This window comes from Heptranchias perlo, unplaced genomic scaffold (genome assembly GCF_035084215.1).
Source record: "Heptranchias perlo isolate sHepPer1 unplaced genomic scaffold, sHepPer1.hap1 HAP1_SCAFFOLD_43, whole genome shotgun sequence".
Taxonomy (NCBI): Eukaryota; Metazoa; Chordata; class Chondrichthyes; order Hexanchiformes; family Hexanchidae; genus Heptranchias; species Heptranchias perlo.
This window is the reverse complement of record NW_027139442.1, coordinates 3,211,125-3,228,311: the sequence shown is the minus strand read 5'-3', so window position 1 is coordinate 3,228,311 and position 17,187 is coordinate 3,211,125. Positions and strand designations below refer to the sequence as shown.

Here is a 17,187-nt window from a genome sequence, read left to right as displayed (position 1 = left end):
TGGAGATTGGCCAGGTAGTGTCTGTAAATGAAGGAGAAATGATGACTGGTCAGGGAGAATCTGCAAATGAAGGAGAAATAGTGACAGATCAGTGACCGTCTTTAAATGGAGGAGAAATGGTGACTGGTCAGAGAGAGTCCATCGCCAAAATTGGGAGATATCACAGATGGACTGCTTACAGGCAGCAATAGGGAGGGACATTGTATCGAAATGAGGGGTCGAGGATATACACCCAGCTCGAGTCAGCATCTTCAGGGGAGAAGAGGGAGGGAAACCAGTGAATGTAGAACTGAAACGAACCAGAATCAGCTCCTTCAGGGGAGGAGAGGGAAGTGAACCAGTGAGTGTCGAACTGAACCCAGTCAGAGTCAGCATCTTCAGGGGAACAGAGGGAGGGGAACCAGTGAATGTGGAATTGAACCCAACCAGAGTCAGCTCCTTCACGGGAGGAGACGAAGAGGAACCAGTGAGTGTAGAACTGAACCCAGTCAGAGCCAGCACCTTCAGGGGAACAGAGGGAGGGGAACCAGTGAATGTGGAAATGAACCCAACCAGAGTAAACTCTTTCAGGGGAGGAGAGGGAGAGAAACCAGTGAGTGTAGAACTGAACCCAGTCAGAGCCAGCACCTTCAGGGGAGGAGAGGGAGGAGAACCAGTGAGTGTAGAACTGAAACCAGCCGGAGTCAGCACCTTCAGGGGAGGAGAGGGAGGGGATCCTGTGAGTGCAGAACTGAACACAGCCAGAGACAGGACCTTCAGGGGAGGAGAGGGAGGGGATCCTGTGAGTGCAGAACTGAACACAGCCAGAGTCAACACCTTCAGGGGAGGAGAAGGAGGGGAACCAGTGAATGTAGAACTGAACCCAGTCAGAGACAGGACCATCAGGGCAGGAGAGAAAGGGGAACCGGTGAGTTTAGAATTGAACCCAGTCAGAGTCAAGGCTGTCAGAGTGGAGAAAAAAAAACTTAAATAGAAGAAAAAGTTTTGGAGATGGTAAGATGGGTTTGGATTTCTGCAGAGGGAGGAGGGTGAGTGTGTGGGACGGGGATTTACATTCTGGGGGAATGATCGGAAAGAATGTTCCATTGAAACTAGAATTGCCTGTTCTGAATTTCTATCCTCTGTTCACAGTGTAAACTCCTTTTACAGAGTATTAGAAGGCGAGTATTTGCAGACGGGAAACTCAATCCAAACATCACGTCAAGATCTGACAGTCACTCAATTCACCAGCACCTGAAGATCATCGGGCTTTGAATATAGAAGGAGAAATGTTTGTCTGTTCTGTCTGTGGGAAAAGATTTCAAATATCAGTTTAACTGGAAAAGCACCGAGAAACACACCCCCGAGTGAAAGTGTTCCAGTGCACTGACTGTGAAAAGAGCTTTAACCAGTTACACAGTCTGAAAAAAACATCACACCATTCACAGCAGGGCGAAACCATACATGTGTTGTGTGTGGACGAGGCTTCTACTGATCGTCCAATCTGGAAAGAGACAAGAACAGCCGCACCATGGAGAAACCGTGGAAATGTGGGGACTGTGGGAAGGGATTCAATTACCCGTCCCAGCTGGAAACTCATCGACGCAGACATACTGGGGCGAGGCCGTTCCCCGGCTCCGTTTGTGGGAAGGGATTGAATGCGTCATCCAGCCGACTGAAACACCATCGAGTTCACACTGGGGAGAGACCGTTCACCTGCACTGAGTGTGGGAAGGGATTCACTCGATCATCCCACCTGCTAACACACCAGTAAGTTCACACCGGGGAGAGGCCGTTTAATTGCACTGTGTGGGAAGGGATTCACTCAGTCATCCCACCTGCTCACACACCAACGAGTTCAGACTGGGGAGAGGCCGTTCACTTGCACTGTGTGTGGGAAGGTATTCACTCAGTCATCCCATCTGCTCACACACCAACGAGTTCACACTGGGGAGAGGCCGTTCACCTGCACTGAGTGCGGGATGAGATTCACTCAGTCATCCCATCTGCTTACACACCAGCGAGTTCACACTGGGGAGAGGCCATTCACCTGCTCCATGTGTGGGAAGAGATTCAGTCGTTCATCCCACCTCATTGAACATCAACTTGTTCACACTGGTAAGAGACTTTTTAAATGTCCTGACTGTGAAATGAGCTTTAAAAGAATGGGGGATCTGCTGAGACACCAATGCACTCACACTGGGGAGAGGCCGTTTACCTGCTCTGTGTGTGGGAAGGAATTCACTCGGTCATCCAGCCTCATTGAACACCAAATTGCTCACACTGATAAGAGACGCTTTACATGTTCTGACTGTGAAATGAGCTTTAAATTAATGGGGGATCTGCTGAGACACAACGCACTCACACTGGGGAGAGGCCGTTTACCTGCTCTGTGTGTGGGAAGGGATTCATTCGATCATCCCACCTGCTGAGACACCAGAGAGTTCATGAGTGACTCCAGGGGTTGGACTCTGCTGTTAATCACATCCAGGACGTTCATTCTGACGGTTGGGGTTTGTTTCTGATGTTAATAATCCCTTTAACTGGGCTGGAATTTGGTATTCTGTAAAAGTGTCAAATAAATCAGCTTTCTTTTAAACACAATGGGCTAAAAAATGGGCGTGCAGCGCCCGTTGTTTCTGCGCTGCGTGACCTCTCGAAGTGCCAAGATAGCGTCTTGGCTGCGTGCGCACATTCCCTGCGTGACGTGTACCGGTCGCCATCTTGGACTAGGTATTAGCACGTGCGCAAATACCGAACGCCGGCAGCATGTAAAGTAAGAAGAAAATGGATACAATCCGTCTGCAACGCTGATTTAAAGTGATAGACACCATTTTGGAACTTAAGGTTCAACTCCATGCAATCGTACCCATGACCATCTGAACATGTCTTAGCGTGCCTGGAGGACCCCCGACCAGCGCTTTTTAAATGGACCATGCAGGATGTACAGGCTAGCGGCTGGATTATTGATTCTAGCTGCTGATGCATTTGTTACTGTTTTTGGAGATCTCCTATGCTTGAATACCACAATGCGGGGACATAGCCTAACATTTAGAGCCAGGATTTGCAGGAGTGAAGTTCGGAAACATTTCTTTACGCAAAGGTTCAGAGAAGTATGGAACACTCTTGTGCAAATGGCAGTTAATGCAGGCTCAATTGTGAATTCTAAATCTGAGATTGATAGATTTCTGTGAACCAAGGGTATTAAGGGATATGGGGCTCAGGCAGGTATATGGAGTTATGTCACAGGTCCACCATGATCTCATAAAATGGTGGAACAGGCTCGAGGGGCTAAATGACACTTCCACTTATTGCCTCCTTTTATGCGCCAACTTCTATTGCAAGAAAGCGGCACCTGTATCTGGGTGATGTGCCTGTCATGGTTGAATAGCTACCAGTGTGTATGTCCTGTCGCTTGCAACAGTGGTAATGTGTAAGGGTGAGAGGAAGCATCTGACTGGAAGGGTTGAGTACTGATTGAAATAGTTTGTTGGTATGTTGGTGATGATGGGTGCAGTGCCTGGTGCAGTTGGTAGGAGCCGTCACTTGACAGTTGACCTTACTCACCTTGACCACTCGTGTCAAAGTATTGAACTTCTTCCTGCATGTTCATTATTCTGTTCGCCTGGCATGGACTTCATCCCCTGCTGCCTCCCACTGACTTTTGGGCATTTGTCTGGAGGCCGTCTTGAACCCCGCACCCCCCTGCGGATATAGGATGTCCCTTCTTCTGCCTACCACCTGCACCAAGGTGCATCAGCAGAGAGCCTTGGTGCACGCACTCTTGCAGGCTCAGATTGGCAGATTGGAGAGGTCTGGCATACATATTGGAGGATGTGGGATTTAGTAGTGTGCAAGCTTTATTCAATGTTTTGACACAACTCGTCAGTTTGTAAACATAGGGTTAGGATAACATAGGGTAAAGCATCTGTGCTTTACATGTCTGATGTCTAATCTCCATGCAGACAGCAGACTTATTATTAGCAAGTAACAGGTACCGGCTACCTTCAAGATATTTTAAGAGACACCCGCCCTTGAAGAGATTGAAGCCCAACCCCCCCTCCCCCACCCGCCCCCCGCTGGTGAAAAATGTGCATTTCTATTTCTACTCTATCGAATCCCTTTATAATTTTAAATATCTGAATCAGATCACCCCTCAAACTTCTAAACTCAAGGGAATGCAATCCAATTTATGCAACCGGTCCTCATAATTGAACCATTCAAGCCCCAGTACCATTCTGGCGAATCTGCACTGTCCCCCCTCCAAGGCCAATATATCGTTGGTGTGGATCAGTACTCCAGATGGGCTCTGACCAAGGCTCTGTAGAACTGAAGCATCACTTCTTCCCCTTTGTATTCCAACACTGGAGATAAAGGCCAACATTCTATTAGTCTGTGATTATTTTTTGTATCTGTGCACTGGCTTTTAGTGATTTGCTCCTCCACCGTTCCCAGTCTCTCACTTTAAGAAAATACTCCAATGTTTCCCTTTTGCAACCAAAATGAATGATCTCACACTTCCCCACATTGAACTCCATCTGCCACAGTTTGTCCATTCACTTAAACTGTCCCTTTAAACCCCCTGCTCCCATCTACATCACTTACTGTGCCTCCTAACTGAGTGTTACCTGTAAACTTGGATCTACAACTCTCTATTCCTTCATCCAAGTTATTGATAAATATGGTGAAAAGCTAAGGCACCAGTACAGATCCATGGGGACCCCACTTGTCACATCCCGCCAATCAAAGAACTTTCCCTTTATTCCTACTCTCTTCTCCGACCTCCCAACCTAAGTCACAAGGTCACTTTCAATTCTGTGCCTTTTATTTATTCTATTAATCTCTTGTGCTGAACGTTATCAAATGCCTTCTGGAAGTCCATTTGGACAACATCCATAGACACTCCCCTGTCCACCTTGTTCGTTACCTCAAAAAATCCAACTAGATTAGTCAGACATGACCGGCCCTTTACAAATCCATGTTGACTCTCTTTGATCAGCTCAGACTTGTTCAAGTGCTCAATCATTTTGCCTCTGATGATAAATTCCAGAAACTACCCCACAACTGACCTTAAACAGACAGGTCTGTATTTTCCTGGTTTCTTCCTCCCTCCTTTCTTACATAACGGAGTGACGTTTTCAATTTTCATCTCCAAAGGCACAATTCCTGAGTCGAGAGAGCTTTGGGAAATTATGACTAATGCATCTGCAATTTCCCCACCCGTTTCCTTTAATACCCTGGGGTGGAAACCATCAGGTCCTGGGGATTTCATTCTTTGTTTGCAGTTATTTATTCATCCGATTGTGTATAACAAGACTGAATGTCCCAGCACTGACTGTGTACACAACAGGACTCAATGTCCCAGCACTGACTGTGTACATAACATGAATGAATGTCCCAGCACTGACTGTGTGTATAACAAGACTGAGTGTCCCAGCGCTGACTGTGTACATAACAGGACTGAGTGTCCCAGCACTGACGGTGTGCATAACAGGACTGAGTATCCTAGCACTCACTGTGTACATAACAGGACTGAGTGTCCCAGCACTGACGGTGTATATAACAGCATTGAGTGTCCCAGCAGTGATTGTGTGAATAACAGGACTGACTGTCCCAGCACTGAAAGTGTGTATAACAGGACTGAGTGTCCAAGCAATGATTGTGCATATATATAGTGTACATGGGCTGTGGGCGGAGATAAATGGGTGGGTTAGAATCCATGATAGGGTGAAGTGACATGGGGTTGTCGGTGGAGATTAAATCGGTTGGAGGAAGTTACAGAGATAGGGAGGGGACAAGGACCATGGAGGGATTCGAACACAAGGATGAAGATTTTAAAATCGAGAAATTGTCGGATCGGGAGTCAACGTAGTAACACACGAACAGAAACTTACGGTTCACTTCCCGGCAGACAGATGGAGATGGCATTGATGTCCGCGGAGGAACAGTCAGGGTCACAGAAGCAGTCGAGTTCACAGACTCCGCCAGTCAGGTGACAGGTACAAATGGGAACTGCTGGAAGAAGACACACAGAGATCGTACAACAGAGCACGGATGGTCTCAAAGACCACCTCCCTCTCTTGTCTGAATCCACGATCGCCGTCTTCTCCATCTCCCAAAGTCAATCTTCAGGCTTATCATCCCACTGCTTTCGACTCACCGAATCACAGCTTCCAGATACCCAGCACAACACACTTAATAAATAATAATAATTATGTGGAGAGAATAGAGAAGCTGGCATTACTCTCTTTGGAGCAGAGAAGGTTCAGGGGAGATTCACCAGAATGGTATCGGGGATGAGGGACTTCAGTTATGTGGAGAGACTGGAGAAGCTGGGATTGTCCTCCTTAGAGCAGAGACGGTTAAGGGGAGATTTAATCGAGGTTTTCAAAATGGGGAAGGGTTTTGATGGAGTCGATGGGGAGAAACTGTTGCCTTTCGCTGGAGGGTCGGGAACCAGAGGACACAGATTGAAGGGAATTGGGAAAAGAGCCAGAGGGTGATGAGGAGAATGTTTTTAGGGAGCGAGTTGTTCTGATCTGGAATTCACTGCCTGAAATTGCGGTGGGAGCAGATTCAATAATAACTTTCAAAAGGGAATCGTGTCAATCCTTGAAGGGGGAAATTTGCTGGGCTGTGGGGAATGAGCAGGGGAGTGGGACTAATAGGATCGCTCTTTCACAGGGCCGGCACAGGCGCGATGGGCCGAGCTGCCTGTTTCACAGAGCAGGCAAAGGCGCGATGGGCCGAGCAGCCTCTCTCTGTTCTGTTTGATACTCGCTCACTTTTGCCAGAGTGGTGATTCACGGGAACCGCAGGAGGCTACGAGTAACTCCACCCGTCTCCCCCTCCCCCCGCCGCCCACCCCGCTCTCCCCTCTCAGGTCACTCCCTGGTCCGGGCCCATCCTCTGTCGGCCTCGCCCCCGCCCACAACTGTGACCGCCCGCCCGCCGGCCTCGGCCGCCATCTTCATCCTCCCCGCGCCAGCCTGTTGCTCAGGCAACGCGGCGCAAGAACCGCGTCTTGACGTCAGCACGCAATAATCTGCAAGAATGAAGTTAAAATATAAAGGTACAAAAAAAAGCAATAATTGCAAATAAAATAAGCTGAATTAAAAACAGAAACGTCCAAACTCATATAAGGCGAATGGTCTGTGTCCTCCCGCCAATAATAGTCTTCTCTACCTGGGGCATAGAAGGAGCAGAATGATTGAATGAACCTTTTTAATGCAGACGGCGCTGGATGTAAGGAATGGACCAGCAAGGGAGGCAGTGGGGCCCAATTATATAAGCAAATTCCAGAGAGTTGGCCAAATACCTGACAGCAGTACCTTGGGATATGACAAACTATGAATTGGGACCTTTATTTTTTTTGTACATGTGCAATAGCTTTTCGTGATTGGTGTACCTGGCCACCGATATCCCTTTGCTCCTCCAGAGCCCCTGGTTTCTCATCATTCAGAAATTAATCCTATTTCTCACCTGGTGCCTGCAATAGATGTTCTTTTTATAACTCCCCACATCTTTACTGTCCGGCTATGTTTCCACGGTTCACTGTCCAATACCAGCACAAACGGTGAGATTGGAACTTTTAAAAAATATTTCAAGATATACTTTATTTCATAAAATTTATGGATACACACAGTTCAATGTAAATACCACAATTGCAATTCAAAACAATAGAATGTATAACGTACACGCTACGATTCCGTTATTACAATTGAAAACACAGCACATATTTTCTAATAGATGCTGTACAAAATGGCCTTACACGGTGGTCTTTCCCCATAGAGCCTTTGGGCAGGCCGCACCTTACTTCAGTGCTTCCCACACCACGGACTACTGGACCTTGGAGTGTGGCAAGTGACAATACTCGGTCGTGATCAGCTCCTTCAGCTAGAACACCAGCTGAATTTAGGAAGACCAAAGGGCCTCCTTCAACGATTTGATGGCCTTCCAGCAGCAGTTGATATCTATCTCGAGGTGCGTCCCAGGTAATTGCCCTCAGAGCAATGCATCCTGTGTTACCGCACTGTTGGGGGTGAACCCCACTTCGACTCCACGGTATAGGGGTCCTGTCTCTATGGAGGGAGGATATCACCTTTTAACCGAATACCCGGATCCATTTGCCCACATTCCCGTCAGTGTTTGACAAACACTATATGATGTCATTCACACACCTGTCGAACCTTGGAGTCAGAGATGTAGGGGGTAATTTCACCTTCACTGCTTGGTCGATAAACTGACGGAACAGAAATTAAAATCGGGCCGGTTCTATAAGTGGCGGGTGATCCGCTCTACCAGTTCAGCCCCCAGCGATGGTGAAAATTTCCCTCCACGTGTTGTGAACCGGTGCAGTTTGAGACAATGGACCTGTTTGTGGGCTTCGAAGATTGATACTAGGGCGGACGTCAGGAAAGGTGTGGCGAATTTTAAGTATCCCCGGCTGGCGGCAATCGGGTGGTGGAAGATAGTAAATGGTGTCAGGTCAAGTAACTCCCCTTTAACGCTGGCGTTCCTGCCTCAACTATCGCAGGTAGAGTCCTGAGAAGAGCGGCCGCAGCAACAACCACCTGTTTCCGGTCAGGCCACGTATAATATTTAAATCAGAGCATTATCACGTACACGGGACACCATTTAATGCTGGTTATAAATGGATGGAGGAGCCGCCCTTTCGATGGGCATTGAGTGGTCCAGAACACTGAGAAGTTTCTTGTTAACTTATATTTTGTGGGTCGAGGAGGAGCAGGAGAGCTTTCCCTTGGCCTGCTGCGGCCGTGAGAAATCTCCCGGCCCATGATAATCTTGGAAATGTATCAGGAGGTTTCCATGTAGATCTGTGCAACCAGGTCCAGCATCATGTTCCATTAAACTCCCTGCAGTGAGTAAACATTGCTGCACAGCAGCTCAGAGAGGAAACGATCTCCGGAACTCCCCAATGGAGTTTGAAATTACATTAATATTTTACCAGTTCGTAACGGTCCGGGTGTTGGTCCATCATTTTTTTGTTCTGGTCAAAACAAATGTCCCAATGAACAGGATGCTGTCTGACCCTGACAGCTTACCCTCAGTCCATTCCACCGGGCAGTGTGTGTGATGGGAAATAATCATCAACCGAAAAGGAGGATTTGATTTTATTCATTTCAGGATTAAACATTTAATATTGAAATCATATTATTTCCAGACTAATAACAGCAAACCATTTCATGTTAGAATAACATCTTTTATCATTTCACAACATCTCATTTCTCGGGTAAAATATAGTTCCTGTCTGGTATTTTCAAATTTATTAAAAGTATTGGATTGATATTAGTTACTTCAGTGAACTCATTGATGATAATGGATAGTAAAATCAGGAGCGCTGAACAACAGGTGCCCGACCCGCGACCGCCCGTCTTAGGCCAGCGCCAAACGTGAAAATATACTCCAACTGACTTTTTATTTAAATTCGGATGAAAAGTCTTGAGATGTTTCTATGATTTAACTAATGTAACAATTAGATTCAGTGGGTATTTCACCCCGTTTATCAGCTCCTCTCTGAATTTAGTCTGGGTCACAGCATAAATACACGTGTTGGTGCAAGAACTGAGAAGTTGAAGCATGAGTCCGACTGACTCAATGTCATTGGCCGTATAGGACTGGGAGTTTGTTATAGGCAGAGAGACAACATAGAAAACAAGTGTGCTCCATAACAATATAAAACATCCTGATATACTGAAGAGTAAAATGATGGATTTCCTTCGGTTTTCCATCTCTGGATCCTTGTGACTCTCTCCATTGCTGCGGCCCCGGAGTCCCCTGCGGACTCTACTGGCCGCTGAAATATGCCTGGCGGTGAGAACATTGAACATCAAAATCAGAATGAATGGGAGACAAGCAGTCAACACAAGACTGAACGATTCATACGCTACCCATGCGGGTGAAGTGAAAAAGGTCGGTTTCCAGACACAACCCTGGGGTACATTGTCCATTCTATATTCCGGGCCAAATACAAAGTACCAGGGAATGTTTAGTAAACAGCTCAGCGCACTCACCACCCCGATAACAACAGCCGCCGTTTTCTCGGTGCAATATTTTGTTTTCAGCTTCTGACAACAAATGGCCACAAATCGATCAAAGGTGAAAACCACTGTGAACCAGACAGAGGCCGCGGTGGCTGCAAAACTCAGGCTGGCAATGAGACGGCACACGGGGGTAATGGTCAAAAATGAAACTGGGAAATAAATCTCAACAATACGCTTCATTATGACATCAGTGATAACGACCAGGAGATCGGCCGCCGCCATTCCCACCAGGTAGCGAGTGATACATTTGGAGAGTCCGCACTTTCCTCGGGACAGGATCACAATCACCACCAAGTTAACTGTGTGAGAGAGAGACGGATGCAGATAAATTACTGATCAGACCTGGAGCAAAAGCAGCAATTTGAGAGAATCTGGGGTGAAATTTCCAGCTTTTTTGCTGCATCAAACGGTAGAAATTGATTTATTGACCCGGGCAGCGCTTTTGGGCAGAGAAATGTTTCTAAACACAATTATCAATAATGAATTTGGATATTGGTACAGGAAGTGAATAAAGTGTGCACCCGGGTACACCGGAAGGGCTGAGTGTGGGGACATTGCCGGTGGGGAAGGGAGGAGGGATTTTAAAGACCGTGAATCCAACAGGTTAAATCCGGATTTGGGCTCCAGATGGACGAGAAATTGAGCGAGGGCCGGAAATGTGAGGGGACAGAGTGAGGTGCTGCTGGTTTGTTGCTCTGGGTGGAGAGCGCCGACAGGGGCCGGCACAAAACGGGAAAGACCGAGATCCGTGGCGGTGGGTTTGAGGCTTCGCATCGGATTGGAAGAGGCAGCTGGAGGCCGAGCCAGTGAGTGAGATTGGTAGGGAGACCAAGGAAAAGGACATAGGAGGGGAGTCAGGAGCAGATGGTTTGTGAAAGCGAATAAACTGAAGCAACGGATGAGGAGACTGAGGATTCATTGCAGTTGGAGGAGATGCTGGGATTCACAGGGAGAGACTGCAGCAGAGTGTTAGAGGAAATCTAATCTATAGTCCCAACTCACACAATCCAATTAATGAATTCAACCATTAATTTCTTTGGTTATTGGTGTCAATGGACTGTTCTTTTGTGACATATTGTGTTCAATAAATTTACTTTGCACATTCAATTAAAATTACATTAAAATGCATTCATTGAATTAGCATCGTTCTTCATTGAATTAAGCTGACTCAAAGCTTCTCGAATAAAATATCCTAATAATTCAATGGGATAAATAAATCACTGACTTTATTGTTTAATTATGTTTATGTATTCAATCAATAAACAAATAAAAGCAACATTCACATAAACTGACTGAGGAACCGATAGTGATAAAAACACACGGCGGGAATACAATAAAACTCTCACAATCTGCAACATCCTAATAACACCTTCAAGTCACATCTCCTCTTCATAATCGTACTGGAACTTTCAGCAATTCAATCCGATGAATTATTCACACCGCTGCTGCTCTCTCTCTCCCCCTCTCTCTCGTTATCTGTGTGTGTATCTTTCTCTCTGTCTCTCTTTTTCTCTGGTTCCTTCTACCCCGAGCTCTCGTTTCCTTCTCAGTTTCTTTATCGCTACTCTCTATCTCTCCGAACTCTCTCTAATCTCTTTCTCAATTCCCCTTTTCACATCCCAGTAAATCCTAACATCCTGCGCCTGCTTTCTCTTCACCAGCCCCGTGTTCCAACGATCCTATTCTTAGTGTCAGTTTGTTAAATGGTGAAGCCTCTGTGAACATTTTAATGTTTCCACAGATCATCCAAGTCTCCACCTGTTCACCTACACTGTTCACTTCATCTACAATGCATGGAATAAACAGAATCGAATGCCTCTTCCAGACACACCTCACAATAATTGAAATTCCTTCTCCTGTGGTTACAAAGTACAGCGTTAGACGGCGGCATTGTTCAATTAACAAAACGCCAACATCACCGCTGCTGCTTTCAATCCACAGATAAACAGAAGGGCTCATGATTCAAACAGATAAATTGCAAACTGATACAACATAACCTCAAAACATTGCATTTTACAGTGAATTCATCCACAGTGACGCAAAGAATGAGATGTGAAAGAATCAGCAGCAAACTCAGTTCAGCAACGAAACATCAGAAGCTGCGTCAGATACAGACACAATGAAATAATATGTCATAACAGTGAAACCAAAAATACTTTAAAATCCCAGTTGAACTAAACAATTTTATTTGGAAGACATTGCGCTGCCTCCTTTTAACACCGAGACAGTGAGATGTCTCATTATCAATCACTGAAAACACACTGATGAAAAAATATTCCAGGACAGGTTAATTCCACAACGTGAAACTGTAAACAGCTCCTGATGGTCTGATACCAGTTCTTAGCCCAGACCCATGATTCCAATATATTCAGTACAGAGGATAATCCAGTAATAATTCCAGGGTTGGGTATAGAAGATCATAACGCATACAATGCAGCTGCGACAAGACAAAAAGAGCAGAGACTTAAACAGTGGATCAACTGATGGAACAGAACAGTCCACTGTGTAATACATTATGGGAGATAAAAGAGTGCCAATTCCAGCAGCAGAGTTAACACCGATTTACACCATGAACAGCTCAGATAACGGCTTACCTGGAACTCCAACGGCTGCAAGAACAGGATAATAAATACATTCTATCTGTTACATTACTGAATATCCCATTTCTGTGAGAAGCAATGACTTCTGTTGTCCTGGAAAGCGCAGCTCCGGAATGCAGTCCAAGCTGATACATTACAGCGATCCCTGATTTATACAGGGGATAAATCTCCACTGACACGGTTATACCACTGATCATTGCTATTAGTTACAGTCTTTTGAACAAACATATTTCATCAGCAGCTTTGCCTCCGATGTAAATGAAGACCTGGATACATCACAAACATCTCAAAGTTTAGAACCTTGTCTTAATGAGACCTCTCTCAGGAATAACGTTAAAAGCTGTGCTCAGAAAGGACTGGTCCAACAACAATGAGCGGCTTCATTTACAGTTTGCACATAATTGTATTGACCATGTTCACTCCTGCCGATTCATTTATAAATTTTACCGATGTCTCCACATTGTACATTGAATTCAGGGACACAAGCAGACCCGTTTCACTCTGTTCCTGCAGTTTCCCAGGTACAATATGAATTTTGAGTCTCTGACACGAATTTTGAGCCTCTAAGAGGCAAACCATCCTTTCAGACAGTGCTTAACAATCCTCGGTGTGAAAAATATTCTCATTTCCCATCTAGTTGTTTTGCCAATCATTTTAAACCTCTGACCTCTGGTTATCAATCACCTCGATTAGGCCTTCCCTTAACCTTCTCTGATCTAAGGAGAACATTCCCAGCTTTTCCAATCCCTCCACATAACAGAAGTCCCTCATCCCTGGCAGCAGCCTGGTAAGTCTTCTCTATACCCTGTCCAAGGCCTTGACATCCTTATTAAAGTGTGGTGCCCAGTGTTGTACACAATACTCCAGCTGAGGCCTAACCAGTCTTTTGTAAAGGTTTAACATGACTTCCCTATTTGTTTATTCAATGCCCTTATTTACAAATCAGTGTATCCCATACGCTTGCTTAACCACCTTATCAACTTGCCCTGCCACTTTCAAAGATTTGTGAATATGCACCCCCAGGTCCGGCTGCTCTTCCACCACCCTCAAAATAGTACATTGAGTTACATCGAAACTACAAAACAGAAACAGACCATTCGGCCTAATTGGTTTATGACAGTCTTTATGCTCCACACGAGCGTCCTCCCTCCCCACTTCATCTAACCCTATCAGAGTACTCTATTTATTTCTCCCTTTTGTGCTTATGTGGCTTCCCATTAAATGCATCTACGTTATTTGCCTCAACTATTCCCTGTGGTAGCACATTCCACATTCTAACCACTCTTTGGATAAAGACGTTTAACCTGAATTCCTGGATTTATTAGTGACTACCTTATATTTATGACCTCTAATTTTGGTCTCCCTCACAAATGGAAACATTTTCTCTACATCTACCGTACCAATCACTATCATTATCTTAAAGACCTCTGTCAGGTTACCCCTCAGTCTTCTCTTTTCTACAGAAAAGAGTTCCATCCTGTTCGGCCTTTCCTGATAAGGATATCCTCTCAGTTATGGTATTATCCTTGTGAATCTTTTTTTGTATCGTCTCCAATGCCTCTATATCCTTCCTATAATATAGAGACCAGAATGTGCACAATACTCCAAGTGTGGCCGAACCAAGGTTCCATACAAATTTAACGTGACTTCTTTGATTATCAATTCTATCCCTCTAGAAATGAACCCCACTGCTTGATTTGCCTTTTTAAAAACGGTATCGCTTCATTTAGTGATTTGTATCTGTGCCCCAAGATTCTATTAAAATTTCAAAATATACTTTATTTCATAAAATTTAAGGATACACACATTTCAATGTAAATGTCACAATTACTGTTTAAAATAATACAATAGAGATCTTAATCACAATGACCTCATTATTTTAATTCAAAACACAGTAAATATCTTCTAATACATGCTGGACAATACAATATGAAATGGCCTTAGACGGTGGCCTTTCCCCATAGAGCATTTATGTAGGCCGCACCTCATTTCATTACATCCCTCAACATGTACTCCTGGACCTTGGAGTGTGCCAGTCGGCAACACTCGATCATGGACAGCTCCTTCAGCTGGAAGGCCAGCAGGTTTCGGGAGGACCAAACGGCCAACTTCACCGACTTGATGGTTTTCCAGCAGCAGTTGATATCTGTCTTGTTGTGCGTCCTGGGGAACTGCCCATAGAGTACAATGTGCTGTCTTACTTAGGTGTTGGGGATGAACCCGGACAGATACAAACACATCTGTCTCCACAACTTCTGCACCAAGGGGCAGCCCACCAGGAGATGACCAATTGTCTCCTCCTTGCCGCAGCCTCGAGTGCAGCTCGCAGTGGTGCTGAGATTCCATGCATATTGAAAGTACCGCAATGGGAGGGCCCTTCTCAACATAATCCAGACTACATCCTGGCGCCTTTTGGTAACTTCTGGCAATGATTCATTCTGCCAAATTGCATCGACCGTCTGGTCGGGGAACTGCTGGATCAGATCCACCCTCTCCTTTACCTGCAGCACTCCCACTGTCTGGCGGCCTTGTGGTCGTCAGGATCCTCTCCACCTGGGACAGGTGAGATTGGGGGATTACGGTTCAGTTGGACGGGACGTCTTGCGTCTGCTCGGCCAGCGTGGCCAGACCCAGCCTTCTCAGTGTGGGGGACAGGTAAAAACTCAGCACGTCGCGACACTTGGTGTTTGCGTACTGGGGCTCTAAACATATCCCGAGGCAGCCGCACACAAAGGTGGCCATCAAGATCAGGGTAGTTTTGGGGACACTCTTCCCCCCTTTTTCTGGGGTCTTGTACGTGGTGTCCCTGTGGACACGTTCTGCCTTGGACCTCTGGACAAAGTGCAAGATAGCTCGGGTGACTGTGACAGCGGATCAGCTGGATATGGGCCAGACACTGGCCGCGTGGAGCAACACTGCGAGCACCTCACACCTTATCACCAGGTCCCTGCCGGTTATGGAGAGGGAGCGCCCCACCTACATACCAGGCTTCTGTTTGGCCTTGGTGACCCGCTCACCCCAGTAATTGGTGCAGGCCAGGGGCCCCCAGAACCAGATGTCCAGCACCTTCACGAAATCGAAACGAACGGTGAAGGGAAGAAGGGACTGTTCTTCCAACCTGCCAAAGAACATGGCCTCGCTTTTATTTCGGTTCACTCTGGCCCCCAAGGGCAGCTCGAAACGGTCGCAGATGCCCATCAGTCTGTGAACCGACCGCTGATCAGAGCAGAAGACGCTGAAGTCGTCCATGGAGAGGAAAGCTTTAACCTGAGAGCCTCCGCTGCCTGGGATCGTAACCACCCCCCATTCACACCCCCCCCCCCCCCGGTGCCTGCGACCATCCTGATGGATGCAGCCAACGGATCAATACAGCACACAAACAATACCACGGAGAGAAACAGCCCTGCCTGGCTCCAGGTCTGATTGGAAAGTCCTCCGGCTCCCACCCATTGATTAAGACTGTACTATAGATGTCAGTGTAGAGCGGTCGGATCCAATCGTGGATTCTCTCCTCAAACTACATTTTGAAGTGCACGTCCATCATGTACATGCGGGATATCCTGTTGAAGGCTTTCTCCCGGCCCAGGCTGATGAGACAGGTGTTCACCTGCCTCCGGATATCTGTAGAGCCCCAGGACGCAAACAACAAGTGTCCTGCACGTAGTTGTTCGTATCACTGAGCAGTGCAAGGATGGGAACATAGGAACAGGAGTAGGCCATTCAACCCCTCGTGTCTGCTCCGCCATTTGACAAGATAATGGCTGATCTGTGATCTAATTCCAAATACCGTTAATACCTCTGGTTGCCAAAAAACTATCTATCTCAGAATTAAATTTTGCGATTGAGCTAGCATCAATTGTCATTTGCGGAAGAGTGTTCCAAATCCTTTGTGTGTAGAAATGTTTTCTAATCTCACTCCTGAAAGGTCTGGCTCTAATTTTTAGACTGTGCCCCCTACTCCTAGTACTCCCAAGCAGCGGAAATAGTTTCTCTCTATCCACCCTATCTGTTCCCCTTAATATCTCATAAGCTTCGATCAGATCATCCCTTAACCTTCGAAACTCTAGAGAATACAACCCCAATTTGTGTAATCTCTCCTCATAACTTAACCCTTGAAGTCCGGGTTTCATTCTAGTAAACCTACGCTGCACTCCCTCCCTCCAAGGCCAATATATCCTTCCGAAGGTGCGGTGCCCAGAACTGCTCACAGTACTCCAGGTGTGGTCCAACCAGGGTTTTGTATTGCTGCAGCATAACTTCTGCTCCCTTATCAGACATCTTTCTGCCAGGTACATTACGGTGTGATCCGGGTGGATCTCCAGCTCCAGTTCAGAGCATGTTCGGATGGCCTTCGATAGAATCTTCTAGTCAACATTTAGTATGGAAATGGGTGCCAAATTTCTGATTTCTTCCCTCTTCCCCTTCTGCTTGTAGATGAGGCTGATGATGACTTTCCTCACGGACTCTGACATATTGCCTGTCAGAAGCATACCCCCGTACACTTCCAGTAGGTCTGGGCCTATCCAGTCCCACAGAGCCAAATA

At 46.3% G+C, this 17,187-nt stretch overlaps 1 pseudogene; it reads left to right on the top strand.

The window, feature by feature from the left end:
• Positions 1–1,510: 1,510 nt before the first annotated feature.
• LOC137312499 (zinc finger protein 154-like) lies at positions 1,511–2,558 on the top strand (annotated as a pseudogene).
• The last annotated feature ends 14,629 nt before the right edge of the window (positions 2,559–17,187 follow it).